The 20474-nt window shown below is 41.3% G+C and overlaps 1 protein-coding gene across 4 annotated transcripts in view; it reads left to right on the top strand.

Moving 5' to 3' along the window:
* The window catches only part of PTK2 (protein tyrosine kinase 2), a 196855-nt gene that overhangs the window by 13277 nt on the left and 163104 nt on the right, over positions 1 to 20474 (top strand). The window lies entirely within an intron of this gene.

Raw genomic sequence — 20474 nt, 5'->3', positions numbered from 1 at the left:
GGCCTTTCCATTCAGCCTGAGGCATACAGAGTGTGTAGACCTGTATAGCAAGTGCACATAGGAGAAACTTGCAAGGTTTTTTCTCGCCTGCCAGAATGGCGTAGCTGGAGATTTTTCTGACCAGATTCATAAGATGGCTTTGGAGCAAAATGCTGATAAACTCTTTCTCACCACCTGCTTTTCTCTGGTACATACAAATTTGTCTTAAGCAGAATCTTAACTGTAGGAGGATTTTGCCTAATCTGTTTCTGGCCTAATAGAGTTTTGGTTCCTTTTGACTCTCCTTTTTCCAAGGGTAAATGGTTATATTTGCATTCTTGCGTTTTATTCCTTGGTGTACTGACTTCTGTTTCTATTGCTGCTAACATATATGGATGTTTAGAATATTCTTGCATTTGAGAGTAACCTGTTGGATCCTTCTGCTTCTGACTTGCTGGTATGGAGAGCTTCATTTAAACCCCCTCTGTCACCTGTTTTGGATTACGTTAATGTTTCCCTTGCCTGGGCTTCAGTGTGCTTGAGAACAAAGGAGATGCAACTGCTGTCATTTCATGTGAACCAGGCCACTCATGGACCTTCAGACTGTTACCTTGCAGTTTGGCTTCAGACTACTGACTGTCCAGGATCTCTCCATATTTTCACCTTCATGAAGTAACAAAGGGTCCCTTAGTGCCTCCTGTTGATGTGGATTTCCAGGAGTAATGTCTCTTTTTTTGTTAGTTTGTTTTTGTTCCTTCATGAGTGGTCTGGGTGTTAGTCAGCCTTTCTTAAGCTTCAGTTTTCAATTTTATGGAGTTTCTTTGTTATTTCTCCTTTTCACTTTTCTGGTATTGGATTATGATGTTAGTTTCTGTTATGCTATTAGTTTTTTCTTATGAATTTGATTTACTTTCACCACTCCAAGGAATAAGCCGAGTGTTTTTTTTTTCAGTTTTGTCACTTAAACTGGTAGACCCCCAAAGTACTACAGTTAGAACAAAAAGCACAAAAAGGTCAGATGAAAATTTTTGCCTTAAACATTATGTTAATTCTGAATTATGTTTCAGATGGATACCCAAACATTTACAAATATTTTCTATACATAGAAAACTTAACAGTGTGGGAAATTCAGAAAACAGAATGGGGGTCAAAACAGCCCCCCTCCCTTCAGTTTATAAAGGCCTAAAAATCAGACCTGTGGTTTTAAGGGGGTTTTATCCTTCCTTTCATTTTATTTGACCTTTTAAAAGGAGCAGCAATGCCTGTTGTGATGTCATAGGCCAAAAAAGCATACTCATATGTTTTGTGAACTGAAGCTGTTTGTTCTTTGGAATACATGGTCCATACAAGGCTGAAGTGAGTCATATCCTGGTAAAGCCATGACAACTAAGTATTTACTAGTTTGTTAGGTAAATATCTTGGAGTACCTTCCTAGATAAGACTTAAGGAAAACCAGCCTTGTGAACAACTAGACTGTGAAATACAATGGCAAGAAAGAAACAGTGAAAGATGTTCAATGTAAATTGCAAGTATGTCTGACTTGTCTGGTTCACACTGGCATATCTGTATTTTTTTCTGGCTGGAGATTTGGTAGGAGGAAGAAATTAATGCTCCTTTTTGAAACTGGTATTATATATGCAAATACTGGAGTGACACTTCTAGTGGAAAGGGCAGAAAAATGTACTGAAGCTCTTGCTTGCCCAGCTGCTTTATAAACTGTAAGTTTTATATTGCAAATATTTGAGCTCTTCTGTGTACAGTGATAGCCTTTTCATTATGGGAGGTGTACCAAAGCTGTACTTGTCTGCTTGCTGTACTCTTCAAGCTTTTCTCTTGTAGGATGGATTTTTGCTGTCAAGTTTGTCATGGTAGTACTGACTGGTGGTTTTTAAATGTTGGTGTTAAATTTTGTATTGGATTGAGCCACAGAACTTAGGACCAGAGGTTTCAGTTTTAGGTCCCTGCTCAGACATGCTATTTTGTTGTTCTAACACTTAAAATCTGCACTCAAAGCGCACATCTCTTACTGCTTTGAATAACACTTGAAAGTACTTGGCAGTTCTGTATTTAACCTACCAAGTATCAAAGCACACGTACGTTGAAGAAAAGCATGGGGACTGTGGAAAACTTGACCAAACCACTCTGCTAACATTATCCAGAAATCCTGAATGCATAGGTGATGCTTAGTTGCTTCAGATCAAACTATTCTTTTTCTTCTTCCTGATGCTGTTTGTTTCCGCTGATTGGTTTACTAGATCAGGTTACTTAGAGGCCCATCCAGCCCAGCCTTAAAAACTTCCAGGGATGGGGCTTTCTCCATCTCCCTGGGCAACCTATTCCAGTGTCTAACCACCTTCATGGTAAAGAGCTTTTTCCTAACGTGCAGTCTGAATCTACTGCGAAAGACGTGTGACAGCAGTGGCAGTTCTGTTTAGCTTTGATTCTGACTAGGTCCTCAGGCCAGACTTTATGCACTGCACGGTGCAAAGGGTTATGTAGGCAGAAGGTAGGAGTGAGTACTGTGCTTTCAAAGACACCGGGCAGCTGCTGACGGTAGGTGGTGCTAGCACGGTCACCTCAGAAACAGCCTTCCAAAGGTGTTCGCTGAGAGTGGTGTCAGATGCTCTCCAAATGTACCATTTTATTACACTTGAAAGCAAACTACTATTGGAGCAGCCTTGTACCTAGCATAGAACTCGTTGAAGAAGAGTCTGGCAGATCAGTACATTGATGCACCTTTCTATCTCCTACAGAAGGACACATTCCTAACGAAATCTATACTGATTGGTGGTTTCTCTAGATTTTGAATGTTATGTTTGTAATCTTAATGCATTTGGGGCCTTTTCCTTCTTGATGCAAAACTTACTTCAGAAGATTAAGTTTGCACTTAAAAGCTATAAAGAATAGCCACTCGGTTCTTAGGGGTCAGGATAATTGATCTGTGTTGCTACTTGCCAGTAATACCTATGTGCTAATAGCTCCTCCTGGCTTCTGGAAAGGGAACTCTGCTGGGCTTGCTCTCTGGTTTGTTATTCTTGACTTTTGAGTAATTGGAGGAAGAGTTACTTGTCCACTAAGCATGAACACAGGCAGGCTGGGTTCACGTGTGTGTGTGAGTTCACCAGTGGTTCAGTGCAGAACATGCTCATCTCTATGGCTGGGTCTTGGCTGTAAAGCGCTCTATGTTCTAGCTGTATTGGCAGGTACCACTGAAGTTAAAAATGCAGTGAACTTGAACATAACAAAGACAAACTTTGCCATGTGTTACTTAATGCCTTTTTGAACTCCGTCCTGGCCTTTACTCAGCATAGCTCTTGGTTCTCAGCCTGTCCCCAGAGCAACTGCTGTTTTATGCACAGAAATAAGTGGGCTGGGGGAAATGAATTTCAGTGTTTGTTATGCTCTTCTTCGTTGTCTCATTCCTCAGAGTTTAATAAGCCATCAGCCTCTCTGGATTATCTTGGAATATGTTACTGAGGTAGAATGAAGTACTGTTTTAGTCTTCTCTCTGGAGGTGTGAAAGATTTTCTGTATACCAAAATAAATTATTTGTTTTGGTTGCTAGCCCTTCTGGTAGATGTGAATAGGGAAATATAAAGCAGAGAACAAGGTCTGACTCTGTAAATAGTACTCCTTTGTAGTATGACTTGGTTGGGTCTGTAGCAGTACATTCTGATGATGCCAGAAATAGCCATGTAATGCTGTTGCTGCTGCCTTCCAGACTGTTTAAATTGCAGATTTCTGAATGATTGCCTTGGTTAAATATCCATGAAACTCTCCCCAGTGCTTCAGGGCATTAGACTGTTGCAGCATTGCTTCAGCTTGGAAAGACTGAGTCCTTAGAATATATTCTTGTTGTCATGAGGTAGCTAATCTCTTTTCATCCTAGTCCTGCAATCACATACCTGTTCTGATTTGTGCAACCATGTTGACATGCATAAATCAGCAGGAATAGTTGTTTTTTAATCTGAAGTCAAGCATGCCTATACATGGAGGGATTTTGTTTTTTTTTAAAGCTATTATGGAGGTAATATTTATAGAATCAGAATCAACCAGGTTGGAAGAGACCTCCAAGATCATCCAGTCCAACCTGACCCCCAGCCCTATCCAATCAACAAGACCATGGCACTAAGTGCCTTATCTAGTCTTCTATTGAACACCTGCAGGGGCAGTGACTCCACCACCTCCCTGGGCAGCCCATTCCAATGCCAATCACTCTCTCTGTGAAGAACTTCCTCCTAACATCCAGCCTAGACCTCCCTGGCACATCCTGAGACTGTGTCCCCTTGTTCTGTTGCTGGTTGCTTGGGAGAGGAGACTGACCCTCACCTGGCTACAACCTCCCTTCAGGTAGTTGTAGGCAGCAATGAGGGCTTCCTCAAGCCTCCTCTTCTCCAGTCTAAACACCCCCAGCTCCCTCAGCCTCTCCTCACAGGGCTGTGTTCCAGGCCTCTCACCAGCTTTGTTGCCGTTCTCTGTACACATTCCAGTACCTCAGCGTCTCTTGAATTGTGGAACCCAGAACTGGACTCAAACCCCAAGGTGTGGCCTGAGCAGTGTTGAGTACAGGGGAAAAATAATCTCCCTTGTCCTACTGGCCACAGTATTCCTGATGCAGGCCAGGATGCCATTGGCTCTCTGCTGGCTTATGTTCAGCTGGCTTATGTTATCTACCAGTACCCCCAGGTCCCTTTCTTCCTGGGTGCTCTCCAGCCACTCTGTCCCCAGCCTGTAGCACAGCTTTAGGTTGTTGTGGCCAAAGTGTAGAATCCTGCACTTGACCTTGTTAAATCTCATCCCATTGGCCTCTTCCCACCCATGCAGCCTGTCCAGGTCCATCTGCAGGGCTCTCCTACCCTACAACAGATCGACACCTGTGCCTAGCTTGATGCCATCTGCAAACTTACTGATGATGGATTCAATCCCCTCATCGTAAAAGAAAAGCTGTTTTGCTACAGCTAATCTGTTCCATCCCACTAATGTTATCACTGCTCTAAGAGTTTGGTATGCAGTGAAGTTCACTGTAGCTTAGTTTCTATGAGAACAACTTCAGTTGCTCCCTGGTAAGGTAATGTGATCCTGCATTTTGGTTAGTGGGTTAAGAGCTGTACTGCCTATTCTTTGATGCAGCAAATGCACAAGACTGCTTAATACTGGCCTAGGAAAGTTTAGAATGGCAGCAAGTTACTCTGAATCATTTACCAAGGCTGTTCCTGTACAACATAATAAATGACAGTTTGCTTCTCTCTGCTTGATGGTATAGTGTTGAACTTTCTGCAGTGTCTAGATTTCAGGCACACCGTATCAAGTCCATGTCAGCTTTGCACCTTATTACCTTCGTTCTGGTAAAAAGAAAAATGAAGACAGTTTTGTGAGAGGATCAGGAAGACCAAAATTCAAACTAGACCATGGTCTTTCTAAGACTTGAAAACCTGATTTTTTTTTTTTGTCTGTAAACTGAGTATGGCTTGCCAGGGTTCTTCTTATCCTTTGTGTTAATGTTGATTTAACACCTTGAGTTACAGTAGTAGGTGAAGTTGTAATGAGTGTCCTTGTAAGAAAAGGAAGATGAATGGATGCTAAGGCACTGACAAGTCATAAAGTACTGCAGTAACAATATTGGCCAGCTTGATAAGGCAGCGGGATGAGCAAGTGACAATGCAGAGGTTGCCAAGATTGGTTTGTGTAGTACAGGGAGAATGTGGGTTATTTCCTGGCAGACATTCATGGAGAACTTCCTCTGAAGAGAAGCAGTCTGAAGTGCACTTCCTGAAGTGTTTTTTAATTAGCAGAGCCTGAGATGCAGGGAATTTGACCTCAGGAAATTCAGGACTTCTGAATATCAGGCTGTGCTCAGAACAAGACCTGATAGTCTAGCTTAACCCATATCATTGCATAAAGTGACACTTATGCTTGTGTTTGTAAGTGCCAACATGACAGTGATCTTTTTATTTTCCCAGTAGTCTCAATAGTTCTTGTTCACTTGCGATTTCCTGAATGCTTCAGATTTTCTGTGACATTACTGTGTTGCTAGTGATCTCATTTTGTATGTGCAAGGTTGGTTGTTATCGCCTATTGGCTGCATGATTGCATGCAGAGAGTGGTGATCTTGCATGCAGATCAAGGGCGCAGTGTCCAACTGGAGACCAGTGTCAAGTGGCGTCCCTCAGGGGTCAGTGCTGTTTAACATCTTCGACATGGACAGAGGAATTGAGTGCGCCCTCAGCAAGTTTGCAGATGACCCCAAGCTGTGTGGCACACCTGACTCGCTAGAGGGCAGGGATGCCATCCAGACGGACCTGGACAAGCTGGAGAGGTGGGCCCAGGCCAACCTCATGAAACTGAACAAGGCCAAGTGTAAGGTCCTGCAACTGGATCAGTGCAATCCCAAGCACACACACAGGCTGGCTGGCAAATGGCTGGAGAGCAGCCCTGAGGAAAAGGACCTGGAGGTCTGGCTTGATGAAAAATTCAAGATGAGCTGGCAGTGTGCACTTGCAGCCTAGACAGCAACCGTGTGCTGGGCTGCATCAAGAGAAGCATGGCCAGCAGGGCAAGGGTGGGGGATTCTCCCCCTTTACTCTGCTCTCGTCAGACCACACCTGGAGTACCGTGTGCAGTTCTGAAGCCCCTAACACAAGAAGGACATTGAACTGTTAGAGCGAGTCCAGAGGAGGGCCATGAAGATGCTCAGAGGGCTGGAGCACCTCTGCTATGAGGACAGGCTATAAGAGTTGGGGCTCTTCAGTCTGGAGGGAAGTCTTCAAGGAGACCTTGCAGTGGCCTTCCAGTATCTGAAGGGGGCCTACAGGAAGGCTGTGGAGGGACTATTTACAAGGTCTTGTAAAGACAGGATGAGGGGCATAGGGTTTGAACTGGAAGAAGGGAGATTTTTAGGAAGAAGTTCTTTCCAGTGCGGGTGGTAAGACACTGGCACAGGTTGCCCAGGGAGCTTGTGAGTGCTCCCTCCCTGGAGGTGTTCATGGCCGGGCTGGATGAGGCCTTGACAACCTGTTCCAGTGAGAGGGGTCCCTGCCTGTGGCAGGGGGTTGGAACTGGGTGATCCTTGAAGTCCCTTCCAACCTAAGCCATTCGGTGATTTATAAAGCTGGTGGAAAATGATAGTGTTAGGAGCCTCTGATATGCTGTCTTCTCATTTACAAGACACATCACTAATTTGATGTCAACAGCCATATCTTCCTACTGCATTGTAGTTCTTAAGATATAAATTTATTATGAAATTTAATTGTTGGAAATAATGTTTTTTTCCTGTGCTTGAATTTCATTATCTCCATTTACAGTAGCAGGAATTGACAGAAATACTGTTTCATTTTTTATTTTTATTGTGTGTTGTCCACACACTGCTACCATGGGTATAGAGTTGATGGCTTTCAAAAATCATGTGATTTCTTCAGTCTGTTTCTTACTGGTAGCTAAGAATCAGTGCTTTGTTTTAATGTGGGAAGAAGTAAAACAGGCACCTTGAACTGCCTGCACAAGCTTCTGGACAAGGGTACTGTGGCCGTGTTTTGTTATTGACAAGGATGAAGAGGATATCAGAAGGCAATAAGAGTCTTGAAGTGCACCCCAAAAACATAGATTCATAGAACTGTTTTGGTTGGAAAAGACCTCTAGGATCATTGAGTCCACTGTCAGCCTACGACAGCTATGGCCATTAAACATGTCCCAGCTGCATTAAATACGGTGTAATGCTTTATACCAAGAGGGAGCTTGATCTCCCAGCAGAAATTAATCATAACTGTTCAAGTACCACTGAAATAGTCCCCTTCAACAGCATGTGGAAAGTACATCATAATACAGTCCCCTTCAGCTGTACTGTAGAAAGCTTAGTCTTTGCCTTACTAACCAAGATTTCCATTTAAAAAAAAGTCATGTTTTATATTAGTAAAATAGCATTTAGACCATGGAAAGGAATAGGGCTCTTAAAGTCATGGTTGTCAGCAGGACTCCAAATTTGGCATGCCAGGATATATATGTATGTATTGTAAGCATCTGGTTGTGTTGTCATTTCTTTCAAGATGACTCTGGTTTAACTTTCAGAGTGCAATGATAAAAGCATGACAGAATCACAGTAGGTGTTCAGGGCCGAAGGAACTGAGGCAACTGTGATCATGGAATTACTCCTTTCAGACAATTCCCATATTCTAAATAATCTCTACAAGAGTAATATCCAAAAGAAATGGGAGGCTTTTTCCTGTAGTACTATACTCAATGTATTTTACTATGTCCTGTTTCTGGAAGTGCCTTTTTGGTGTTTTGCTTGTAGTATCTTTTAGACTCCTGAAAGTCTGAACTGTATTGCATCGTAGTTATTTTAAACAGAACAGATTGTACTCTTCTGCTGCTAGTCCTTACAAATTGCCTTGCATGTAAGTTTGAGTTTATTACTTTCAGTAATAAACACTTAACTTTGGAGACATGACGTAAATGCAGCTCTCCTGGAAAGGAGAAAGATCGACATGGGAAAGCTGTAAGTTACATTGCTTCGTGTACTGCTGGCCTCTGTATCCATACTGATGAGAGCAGAAAAACCTGCCCAGAACACTGCTACCATCATGGCAAGAACTGCATACAATATCAGTATGACTAATATGGGCTAGAAGATGCTGGTTTAGCTTCTCCAATGAAAATCCCACTTGAAGGTATCATCACACAGGAAAGATTTGATAGCTGTATTCCAGGAAGCATACATGTAAAACTAGCTGAAACACACAAATATGAGGTTTATTTTAGTGTCTAATGCAAGTTGTACATCTCCTAATTATTAGTAGGCAAAGTTGAAGTATGAAGGTGGAGAGAGAGGATTGTGATCAATGAGAAGGTTTAGTTGTTTTTAAGCATGTGACTATGTAATCCCTTCATTCATAATTATCTTCTGGTTTATATTGTTAAAGAAAATATTTAATCCTTAAACTTGTCTGAACTGTAAAATAATTGTCAAGAACAAATAACTTCTGTTACTTGAATGGATTGGATGGAGTTGGCTTCCAGTTTGTCACTTTCCCATGAACTTCTTTTCTCAGATATTTTCATTTCTCCAAGAGCAATTGTGAACACTCGAAAAGCGGTTTGTAGGAAAAGCCTAAAGCTTGGCTGCAGGTCTAGAATTTTTGTTCTTGTAGAAGCTATGGTTAATTATAGATAATCGAGCAAAGGACTTGTGTTTTGGGATGGCAGAACTATTATTTTTCTCAGTCCTCTTAAGTGGCAGCAATGTAGAATTTCTGGAAATTGTTACAGGTTGGTTAATACTGATTCTCATCTCTGTAGCGTACATATTTCTGTAGAGCTGGTCTGATGGCTAATCAAGGTTATGTGCAGTCTATTCAGGAAGTCTTGGTAACTTGGAATCTTCTCGTTTTCACTGTGCCCTCGTGCCCTTCACAGGGCCTGAAATACATTTTGAAGCGATGACATGTCTTGATTTGTCTGCCAGACCTCAAATCTCTGAAGAATGCAGGTATTAGAAGAAGGGAAGCAGGGATGTGAGCAGCCCTCATGAAAAGGAAACCTCTTCAAGCCCACTTTATACTGGTGGTAGAAACTGAAATGCGTGGAAAAAATGATTTGCATAATCCAGAAATCCTAAACCGATGGCACCTATGTGCCATTTACTGCTTAAATGGGGTGTCTGTTCCCAGGATTTTGTTCAAAGCAGGAGAGATTAAAGGAAAAAGAAAGTTGAAATGTTCGTGATATATGGCTGCTGAAGTTGTTGGTAATGCACATGGATACCTATTTCTTTTTGTGGTTTGTGATATATACACTTTGTAGATAACTTCTGATACACTTTTAGCTCCTTCACCTACTGCAGATTAATTATTAATTTGTACACTGCTGTTTTTTAAGCTTCCAAGGCTCTTCTCAGTTGTGGTTACTTGATCTTCAACTCTGTACTTTAGCAAATGATGGTTTTGAAGACAAGATATCTGAATTCCAAATTAATGTGGATTTTGCACATGAGGTTCACATATTTAACTGTTTTCACAAACTTGAGGCTAGGTTTCATCTGCAAGTTACTGTTTGAAATGCTTTTAAATATGATTAGAAAGTAGGGATAGGCTAAAATTAAGTAGTAAGCTACTGCTAACACATTTTCTAATGTGAAAATAGTGTCATTTGCATGTGAAATATTTGGCAGTTTGTCACCATTCCCGCTGTTCCTCTTATGGTATTTGATTTTCCCCATACCTCAGAAATCAGACCCGGGTTTCATGGAGCTTTCAGGCTCAAGTGTCTGTGTTTAGCCAGTAATCAGGGCTGTAATCCAGTCCATGAATGTTCTCTGCAGAGGTTTCTGCTAGCTTATTCTTAGAGTTTATACATGTGGATTAAATAAATTTCATCATCTGTTATGATTTTCTTTAACGAGAGGATTTTGTCTCTAAAAATATTTTTGTGTGGCTGTTGTATGAGGTCATCAGAGTAATTTTTATTAGTTCATGCTGCTTAAAAGTGTTCATTTGATTCTTAATGCTACAGTTGATTGCCTTTCATTTGAATAATGTAACCATCTTTAAATGGTGTTGGGATAGAGATTCACTAGGTCTCTAGTCTTGCTTGTAATATGAAATTTAAAAGCCAGGAACTCTGTTTGAGGACAGCTCTTGAGCTGAGGGCTCAAAAAGAACTGCTTACTACCTGGAAGTTGTTTGTGATGATGGTGAGCTGATAGAAGTTGACATAATGGGACTATCTTAACTCCAGCAGGTGGAGTGGGGATTCCTTGTTTGTTCTTTTCTCTTGGAGGTGTCATGGAAAAAAATGATGTTGGGAGGGAAAGCCATGTTTGCCTTAGGACACTAGATGTAAGTAGGCTCAGCCAGCAGTTTGGGGCAAGGTGTCTCTTAATGATCTGTACCGGAAGGAGAGCAAATAATTGAAACCATTTTGTGGCCAAACCTACTGTACTGCTTACCTCAACTGTGAAAGCATCATGTTTGCATTCTGAAGGACTTCAGTTTTAGTGTGTGGGATAGAGACTTAGGAGTCTGTAGGGAGTTAAGTCCTGTGGAGGCTAAATCATGGAAACTTCAATAGAGATAAAGGCTTTAGTCTCTCAGTCTAGCTTGGGTTTTCTGTACTTTAGAGAAGAGATAGAGGAGTTAGAACTTCATATTCTCTTAGTATTAACTTCTTAAAAAGCCAGACAAGATTGTATTTTCCCTCAGTCTTCTCAGACACAAGTTTTGAATGTAGGACAGGTCAGAAGGGTAAAATATAGATATGTTCATGTGAGTGCTTTGAAAAGAGGCCTCAGGATGAGTTATGACAAGTGGCTGCCATCTGCCCAGCCTCAGAACTGCACTTCATGGTTTGTGGAATGGTGTCTAATTTGTGCTTTTTGCTTACTCAAGAGTATTCTGCATGTGGATGTGGAATGTATGGATGTGTGGGAAATAATGCTTTATTAATCTGTTCTGAACAATTTTTGATGTAATGCAAACAAAACCACCAAACCAAAACAATGTATTTTAAATATTTTAGTATGTTAAGGTAAAACTATGTTGGAAGTGTCCAAGGTGGTCCAGTGATCTTGAATATCCTATTAAACATCATGCTGTGCCGTTCATGTGTGTCTTACTCTTTAAATGTGGAAACCTTCTGCCATTGCTTTTGGTTTTCCTTAGTGTGGTCAGAAGTGATCTCTACAACTGCTGAGGTAAGAATAAGTCTGAAAAGTTAAAATAGCATGCAGTAAGGGGATGGCATTTACACAACTAAGGGGGGATAGTAGGAGGAATTGTTCTAGTTCTCTGAACCTCTTCAGGAGGGGAAAGCCTTAGGACTGTGTACTGGAAGAGCAGTATGAGCTGAAACAGCACCAGCTGATTCCCTAGCTGTAGAGAGTTTTGGAGGGGGGGTGTGGTGTTTTTTTAACCAGTAGATTGATCAGGGAGTTGTTCATTGCAGTACAGGGTAAAAAAAAAAAAAGTGTGACCCTACTCTAAAAGATCATGTATTTGTACAGTATGTGCTTGAAGGCCAGAAAGACAGTTGTATCCTTGGCTGCATCTAAAGAAGCATGGCCAGCAGGTTGCAGGATGTGATTTCGCTCTCTGCTCTGGTGAAATCTCACCTGTAGTACTCTGTCCAGCTCTGGAGTGTCCAGGACAGGAGAGACACAGAACTGCTAGAGTGAATCCAGGGGAGGGCCAAAAAATGATCAGAGGGCTGCAGCACCTTCCTTATGGGAACAGGCTGAGAAAGCTGAGTTTGCTTATTCTGCAAAGGAAGGCCCTGGAGTGACCTTATTACAGCCTTTCAGTGTAGAAAGAGGGCTTATGAGAAAGCTTCTGTCCCTTGTACTGTCACTACAGGCTCCAGTAACAGTTGTACACTCAGAGTACAGTTTTAAATTGACTATAAAAAGTAGTGGGGTTTTGTGCTCACTTTGATTGGATTTTTTTATCATGAAGGTGATAAGACTCTGGAACAAGTTGCCCAGAGGAATTGTGGATGCTCCATTACTGGAAGCATTCAAGGTCAGATTGGTCTAGGGCTTTGAACAATCTGATCCAAGTGAAGGGTGTCCCTGCCTCCATGGCAGAGGAGTTGGACTTACATGATCTTAAAAAGTTCTTTCCAACTCAAACAATTCTTGCATTCACTGATTCCAGCCTTGCTGGGTTACTGGGAATGCTTTAGGCCGCTGACAGACCCAATCCAGCCAGATGTGCTACATTAATATACAAGTTACTGCTTTGCTTTTCTGTAAGGCAGAGTTGCCCAGTTTACCCCAAGTTCTTGTAGAGGATTTCTGTGTGGTGGTTTGTTTTTTGCTTGGTTGTTTTTCCTCTTAGCTGTACAAATCCAGACACATGCATTAGGTTTCCTTCTGGCCTGGTGACTTCTGTTACTGCTCTAATTCAGGAATTGCGATAAAGAAGAGAAGTGGACTGACTCCCATGCTATTCACGGGGCAGCAGTGTTAACATTCCTGTCATTTAGGCTGAAATTGGTTATGTTGTTGTTTGACTCCCTCTGAAATCTCAGAGCAAACCAGTATGCTGTTCTTTAGAATGTGTGCATTTATTCTTACACGGCGCTGCAGCAGACAAATACAAAGTAGAAATTACTGCAGTTCCCCTTCTGTGACACGTTGTTAGCGTATGTGGCCTGAAATTCCTTTGTACTGTCACAAATGCTTAGTTTGCAGATTGATGAAATATATATTAACTGTACCAGAGCTGACTCTGGGCTAAGTACACACCACGGTTCTTTAATTTGATCTCTGTGCATATCAGCAAAGATGTGCTCAGAAGTTCCTGAGATACCGACATCCTTGTGCAGTAGCTGGATGATTTTGTGCCAGAATTAGTTTAACCTTTTTGAGCAAATTGAACTTAACATCCACTCTGAATCTGATTAGGTCTTCAGCAGCTTGGCACTGAATGAGTCTTTTTGTAATAATTATTGGAAAATTGAGTAAGGCTTTTAATTTTGACCTTAAGTTGTTTTCTTTCTCATTTGTGTTTTTAGAGGGTGAGTTTTTTGATACCTTCACCAATAATTCAGAAGAGAAAAAATGGGGAAAAGACATCCTGATGAGCTCTGTGTTGTTTCACTGTTTGGTTTAATTTCATTTTTTATTAAGCACTGCGTATATTTTCTTCGCATTATGGGGAGGTGGAAGATATCGTTACAATATATTCTAATATCCAGTGTGCTAGGGGTACTTCACATACCAGATGTGGTAAATTGAAAACTAAATAATAATGAAATGAAAAAATGGTCGTCACATTCATGTTACTGAGCTTGAAAGTGCATGAAACAACTGTCAGTTCAGTTATGGGTAATCACCGTGGCTGAATTGCTTTGTTCTTACTCTTGTGGGATTTGGTGACATCTGACTTGGTCCATGTTGCATCAGAAGCAGAGAAAGCTGGGTGGCTTTTTTTATTGTGTGTCTTGTTTTCTTCCATGCCCAATGAAAAGTCAGAAAAGGAGAAGCTTTTTAGAGAATAATCCTTAAGTAATTTTATCTGTGTTTGAAATAAGAGGTAAGCAGGCATTGTTTTTTCACTCGTGTGAAAAGGTGGGATAATGAATAAACTCTGATATCTGTGAAGAATTTGAAAGCTTAACAATGCTTTTTCTTGGTGTAGTCTTTCATTTTCTTGTAATTTCCTACAGATTACATTGTGGTACACAAAAATTACATTTTACTGCTGCTGATGCAGAGCACAAATTTCTTCTGCATGCTTCTTTGCGGTCTTTGTGCAGAAAGTATTTGTTCAGTAAGTCCAATGTACAGAAGGCTGTACCAAATATAATTAAGACCTCTGTAACTCTTCTGTTTATTCTTAAAGGACTACATCATCATTTTCTTCAGTTTTGCTATTTATTATAGCTAACTTAGTTTGCTTCTAAGGCATCAGCAGTATAGCTATTCACCATTAGTACTGCAATTTATGTATCAACAAAGCAAATTCAAGTAAGATGTAATTGTATAATTGTATGCAAGTGGTATACGTTCCTGTTGCATTTCAGCTTTTGCTGAAATACTTGGCTGTATACTTCTGAAGTGAAGCAGCAATTTCTTAACACCGGCAAAAGTAGTAAAGTTCAGACTTCTCCTCTGATAGTAGATGCATATGACAGCACTTTAGAGGTTGTAAGTGACCTGCAGAGACCGAGTCCAACCTCCCTGCCAAGGCAGGCTCACCTAGGGTAGTTCGCTCAGGAATACATCCAGATGGTTCGTATTAAGAAAACAATTTTTGAGTCGTGTCCTGACACAAAATCACAACAGACCTGTAATACTCTGCAGTACCAAAATACTTATCAATATAAGGAAGTCAGAGTTACTAAGGGGCTGTGGAAGTAATGAGGCTGTTTCATGAAAAGCATTCTGTCAGGATTCCTTTTCCTGCTGCTGGCCTTAGAATTGGTGTGTTCGTTATTTCTGAGGAAAATTGGTCTGACAGCCCTGAAGGCAGAAGTGTTCATTTTGCAGTACAAATGGCATGGTCATGCTATGGCCTGGCACTGAAATCACAAGAGCTGCTTCTTGGAAAACCAGCTCCAGTCTTGCCACAGAATTGGGTGCCTCCAGCTGCCAGACAGGGCTGACTAGTAGGTGTGTCTTCTGCAACATGTGTTACCTTCTAGCTTCAGGCCATTGTGTGCATCTCCAAACAGTCTCGGTGGCAGCTTGCTGTCATTCTTTCAGTACTTCTGTGGATCAGTTTAAATCAAACCGTGCTAATTGTAGGGAGAGGTGTAAGACGTTTCTCTCATCTGAGACAGCAGGGACCCGCTCCTGTGTTCTGTTCTGGCCTGGGTTTATGCAGCCTGGGTTTGGCCAGGAATTTGCACAGAAGATGTTATGTGCATGTAAACTGCGAGCTGTCTTTGTCCTTGTTTCATCCTCCCTAGTGTCTGTGGAGTCTGTTAGTATTGTTTGAAATAATGTTTTGTGAGAATTGACTTAGAAAATTGCAGCTGTGGCTTGTGTAGGAGGTACAACTTGGGTTAGCTGCTGGGGAGGTAATAGCAGCGCTAACTAAAAACTCACAGCTCTTAGACACAGTATTGGCTCTATAGAGTTCATAGTATATCTAATGTTTATCTGCCACCTAGGATGTAATGAGTCTTGAATCTTTCTGCAAGTATTTCTGGTAGTATTAATCTGTTTCATGCCAGAGGCAGAGAGAAATAATGCTTTCAATTTTGTCAAATTAAGTTTTTGCTGTGCATTAAATTGATTTAAATAGAGCAGCAGATTAAGGCACAAAGTACTATCTTAAATTGCAATTCTGGACTGATAGAATCTTAATGATGCCAAGCTGACACTTTTCAGAGGTTTGTGGATATGAGAATCCATTAATCATACGCGCCAGGCTTCCTTTGCTGCTGTGTTGGAGACAAACTCTGACTTGCTCGCTTGGCTGAGAGGACTAATGGCAGTGTTTGGAAGTAGCAGCAAAGGGAATATGGAAGTTGCACACGTGTTGTGTTCTGTCAAGCCAACTGGGTCTCTTGTTTGATCATTTTGCCGAGAGCAGACATGATGGGGTTTTCCTTTCACACGAATGGCACTCTTTTGAGAGTCACTCTCAGACGGCTACATGTCAGAACCAATTAGGAGAAGAAAGCCTGTCTCTTGTTGTATACTGAAACTTTTCTGTCTACAGTCTTGTTCCCCCACTACCCTGTGTTTTTTCTCTTGATAATGTAGTTTTCATCAGTCATTTCTTGATTTCTTTGTCCTGGGTTATGCGTGTGTTTTTCTTCGTCTGTTTTGTTGGGATTTTTCTGCCTGTGGTTTCTTCCTACCTCATTTCTCATCGTTTTTGTTGCCTGCATTTGTCCTCTGTCTCTTCCATCTGAAAAACTATAAAGGGGAGAGAGAAGGAGAAAAGCCAGGTAAAAAGTTTGTATGTGTTTCTGCTGGTGCATCTGGTCTGTGTGGTGTGGGGAGGAGGGAACCAACCTGACACAAATACTGCTATGATGAAACGTATCTAAACTGGCATAATTATTTTTTCTTGCGTAGTGCATAATACATATCTCTATAATGACTCTTTTGCCACTTCCTGATCATTAGTCTTGATTTCTGTTGCCTCAGAATTCCTGTTTAAGACCTTGAGGTAGGCTCTGTGTCTTTTTTGCTTAAGAATAATTACAAGTTTGTGTAACAAAAATGTTTGGTTTTAACTCTTTCCTAATTCTCATTGCTGTCTGTCCACTCTGTTCTTGTGACAAATAGCTTAGTCATTCTAGGTTATTGAAATGGTATTCTTTTGTGACTTAGAGTCAAAAAGGCTTTCTAAAACTTTTCTTTAGAAAACACACCCCACTCCACCAGAATTACTCTGCAGCTTGTTGCATCTTCATGTAGGGTAGTTGTTGGAAGTGGTGTAGTGTGTGTCCCTAGTAAGACATGTAAGACTTGCTGAAACAAGATGAAATTACAGGAGTTATCATGGTGGTAAACTTACTGGAAGTTTGTTTAGCACTCTGAGCATGTTCTATTATGTCTAACATTAAGATACCAAAGTGCTGTGGTATTGGAGAACTGATTTCAGACTGCAGCTCTGACTAAATGCGCCAGTGCTTGTGAAAGTGCCCGTTTGTTGTAAAGGGATGTTACGCTTCACTTGGCTGCAGTTAGAGCTTCTTCTCAAAAGTTGTTTGTTTCTTTTTTCCATCCACAGTGTCACTGCTGGCCTAACAAAAAAAAAAAAACCAAACAAACAGATTCTCCTTAAAAAGTACACTTAATCTTGTGTTTTGGGGTAGGTTTTGGTAAGGAACAAAAACTTCTCTTGCTGCTGTCAACCTTGCTTTGAATGCCTTGCAATAATCCCATTGAGGTCAATACAACGTTGTATTTTTTAGGCACTAAGTCTTTTCATGCATACAAGTATTAACTAGTAACAGCTCTTTTTCTTTTCCTTTTGCTAAGTACAATGTATGTGTAAGGTGATTATCTTAGGTTAAACTTTTGACAAAGTGCTTTGTGTGTGTTCTTTACTGGAAAGCTGTCCTTTACGTTTTTCCCTCCTTGTGGGCTACACTGATTATCTTCAGCCTTCTTTCATTTGTCTTGAATGTTCTGTAACTTCAGCTGAAAAAAACTTAAAACTTTAATTGTAGCTTCTGAAAAACTGCTGCAACAATGGAATCCATGTGTGGGCCATAACCATGGAAACAGCATAATTTTTTAGTGCTGGAACATGAAGGGAAGTGACTCTCTCAGCTTTCTAAGCATTTGTCTTCAAAAAGCACCAAAATGCCAAACTTGCAAAATACTGTCCTAGTATTTCAAAATGGAACTTTGGGTAGCTTTTTTTGTTACCTTGTTGGTCTGATATTCTAAATCTTTTAAGGTAGTTTTTCTTAAAATAAGCCCACACAAAATGCTCATGGACAGCTGCTTTCTCTTACATTGTGGTCAGGCACGTGTGTCTCCATTTGAATTGCATTTCAGTATTTTGCATTATTACTTCCTTTTAATTCTCTTCTGTTCTTGGTTTTTTCCTTGGCATTAATTTCTGTACCTGGAAAAACATGAACGTTGCATTCAGAAGCACCTAGGTGTGCTTGCGAGCTCCTGTCATACCTATCGTTGAAGGCAGCTTTCCTGGCATGCAGTGCTCATTTGTATTTCAGTAAAGGAACTGTAAAATCCTGTCATCTTTAGAAAACGTGGGTGACTTGTGGTGGCACACTGCATGTCATGAGCCCATCATGGAAAATGACAAGGGAAATTCAACGGTGGCAAGCAATGTCAAGACAATGTTGTGGGATTTTTTTTTAATCCAGTAAAGTTATCACTACTAAGATCAAGTGCTCTGTAGTACAAATGAGGGACTAGCTAGACACAGATAGAGTAACTGTCTAAAGCTTTCCCTAAGCTTGCCTGAGGGCCTGAATTGTTAGTTTGATAAAATGTCACATAATTTCCATCAAGATTTCATCATCACATGTCACAGTGCTGGAGATATTCCTGATAGATCTAAGCTATTGATGAACACATGTTTCTCATGAAGGATCTTAAGCAGTTGTTAGGTTTCCAGGCTTTAAGAGTTAAACACATCATCTTTTGCTGTAAGCCATTAAAGGCTAAGAACATTTTTATAATGCAGGTGCCATTCTTAGAACAGCACTTTTGAGAAGGTATTCTTCTAGGTTATGGCTAAAAATCGTGACTCTCCTACATATTCACAGAGTCACAATAGGGATTTTAAGAACACAAGAACTGTAGAATTGTTTAGGTGGGAAGGAACCTTTAAGATGATTGAGTCCAACTGTAGACCTGACACTGCCAAGTCCACCACTTAGAACCACGTCTCTTAAACCCTTCCAGTAGTGACCACCAGTTACCTGAGCAACCTGTTTCAGACAACCCTTTCAGGAAAGAAATACTTATTAACATACAGCCTAAACCTCCCCTGGTGCAGCTTGAAGACATTTCCTCTTGTATTTTCACTTGTTACTTGGGAGAAGAAACAAGTACCCACCCCACTATGACCACTACTGCTTCCATTCAGGCAGTTGTAGACTGAAGAGGTCTCCTCTGAGCCTCTTCTCCAGGCTAAACAACCCCATTTCCCTCACACGACCTGGTCTCCAGACTCTTCAGCTGCTTTGTTGTTCTTGTTTGCATGCACTCTAGCACCTCTGTGTCCTTGCTGTAGTGAGAGGTCTGAGATGAAACCTACTGTTTGAGGTGCAGACTCACCAGTGTGAGTAGAGGGGGATGATGGTCACCTTCTCAGTCGTGTTGGCCAAACTGTTTTTGATACTAGAGATGCTGCTGAAGGAGACCACTGATCATACAGGCCAGCAGTGTGCCTCAGTGGCAGCTGAAGGTGTTGACACAGTGTGCCTCAGTGGCAGCTGAAGGTTTGCACATCTAGCTCTGTCTTTCCTCTGCGTCCCCACTGTGTCAGGTATGCCAGGTGGTACCTTCCTGTCTAGTTCTTGCCCTCTTCCCTTGTGAACCTACTGTGAATCTTGCTGTTGAACTTGCTTCGTGGTACCCACCTGCACACTCTGCTCTAGCAGGAACTTCAGGAAGCTCACTGCCAGCTGTAAAGAGAGGCAGTCTTACTGATTTGAAGCTAATCTCCAGTAGTAGTCCTCTCAAATGCCTACTACTGCTTACATTGTCAGGGTGTGATGAACAATGGTGCTGCAGAGATTTGTATTTTCTGTGTCTCTTTTTGGTCTCTTTGTCTCTTTTTTAGTGTGAGGGTTTTTTTCCCTTTTTCCTTCCCCCTTTTTTTTTTCCTTTTCTCCCCTTTTAATTGTTTTTCTTTCTTTTGTTCCACTGCCCTATTTTTTCCTGTTCATTTGGCTTTTTGGTGTGTGTGGGTCTCTCTCTCTGCTAGTAAGATGATTTTTTTTATGCTAGTAAGATGTTTTCACTGTGGGCCTGATGCCCTTCCACCTTGAGGGGTTCAAGGTTCTGTAGCCAGGCTTTGCATGGCAGCTGGTCCATCCTTTGGTTGCTTCAGCTGCCCTGCCACAGATGTTCTCTAAGTCCACTTTCTGTTCCTTCTGATGCAGAGACGGAACTGAGCACAAGATGTGGATGCTTTGCTGTTTTGTACAGTAATAGGTTTAAGTACCACATATCCTTCCCAATGATACAGTTTTCCTGCCTTTTTTGGGTTAGCTGCTACGCTGAGTTGATGATTTCAGAGAAAAACAGTGACTCAGCCTTCCTCCCGCAGTTGGAACTGGAGAAAGTGCAAGTGTTAAGTGGTTAAGGAGGAATATTTTTTTCCCCTAGATGCATTACATCATATCTGTTTGTTGAAGCATATTTGCTGCCTTTTAGCAATTTGCTTCAGTTTGTGAGATCCTTCGGGATTTTCTTTCTTTTCCCATTGGTGTTGTTTTTGCCAGCCCATAGGAGCTTGATCTCTCCTGCAGTCTTGAAGATTTCAGTTACCTTTTTTTGTGATGCTGAATAAAATTAGTTCTTAGGGACCCTGCTGCAGTCTCTTGTCCATCCA

Source organism: Pogoniulus pusillus, chromosome 14, assembly GCF_015220805.1.
Source record: "Pogoniulus pusillus isolate bPogPus1 chromosome 14, bPogPus1.pri, whole genome shotgun sequence".
NCBI classification, from domain to species: Eukaryota; Metazoa; Chordata; class Aves; order Piciformes; family Lybiidae; genus Pogoniulus; species Pogoniulus pusillus.
The sequence above is the reverse complement of the archived record's forward strand: the minus strand, read 5'-3'. Positions and strand labels throughout refer to the sequence as shown.